The 1020-nt window shown below is 40.5% G+C and overlaps 1 pseudogene; it reads right to left on the bottom strand.

Annotated features, from left to right (window-relative positions):
* Positions 1-224: 224 nt before the first annotated feature.
* On the bottom strand, positions 225-676 carry LOC141496814 (small ribosomal subunit protein uS19-like; annotated as a pseudogene).
* Positions 677-1020: the final 344 nt, after the last annotated feature.

Raw genomic sequence — 1020 nt, 5'->3', positions numbered from 1 at the left:
CCCTTGGAATCACTAAACCAAGTGAACAAAGTCTCTAGGGTTTTCAAAAGTAAACCTCTGAGAGCCAGCCCCTCCCCCAACACAAGAGTCTAGAAAAATGGAGAAAAACAGTGAAAAGGGGGACTCATGGAGACATACTTAGAAGGACCAGATTCTAATCCAGAGAGATCTAGCACTTTTTTTTTCTCTCACTAACAACTTTATTTTTATTGTTAGGATCTGGGTTATTTGAAATGGATAAAACAGGAATGGGTAGCTCCAATACCTAGTTGGCTGTGTTTCACAGACTTGTAGGTGTTAGAGAATTCACCCAAGTAATGTCCAGGCATCTGGGGCTTGATTGCTATCTGATTGCAAGTCTTGACATTGTAAACACCCACCATACTTCCCACTATCTCTTGCAGGATGATCATATCTCCAAGGCAGGTATTCACCATCTCTGGCTTCTCCACAGGGGTGCTTCCTTCTTTGCTTTCCTCAGGCATTTGAGGAGGGAGTGCTGTTTGTGCCTCAGATGCTGTTTGAGTCACTTTCGCTGTTGAGCACTGCACAACTGCATGAGCTGTTCAAAAGACATGTCCAGCAGCTGATCTAGGTCAACACCACGGAAGGTGAACTTTTGGAGGGTTCACTTCTGCTTCTACTTCACTTCTGCCATCTTGTCTGCTGTCAGTAAAAGCAAGGTCTGCCACTTCTAAGGAGAATATAAATTGGTCTCCAGCCCAGAAAAAACTTCCTTGAAGAAATCAGGAATCTGAAAATCAATTGGAAAAGTTGGGAAAAGAAAATAAAGGGAAAACTAATATGTTGCAAGAGAAAATTAGCATCTCTCAACAAGAAAATAAATGCTTGGAAAATACTATTGGACAAATACAAAATGAGACTAATTCCCTCAGATTCTCAATTGGACAAAAGGCAAAAAAGAAAATAATTCTCTCAACTCCTCAATTGGGAAAATGCAAAAAGAAAGTATTTCCCTCAAAACTACGCTTGGGCAAATGGAAAAACTCCTTAATAAAT

Source organism: Macrotis lagotis, chromosome X, assembly GCF_037893015.1.
Source record: "Macrotis lagotis isolate mMagLag1 chromosome X, bilby.v1.9.chrom.fasta, whole genome shotgun sequence".
In the NCBI taxonomy this organism is placed as follows: Eukaryota; Metazoa; Chordata; class Mammalia; order Peramelemorphia; family Peramelidae; genus Macrotis; species Macrotis lagotis.
The sequence above is the reverse complement of the archived record's forward strand: the minus strand, read 5'-3'. Positions and strand labels throughout refer to the sequence as shown.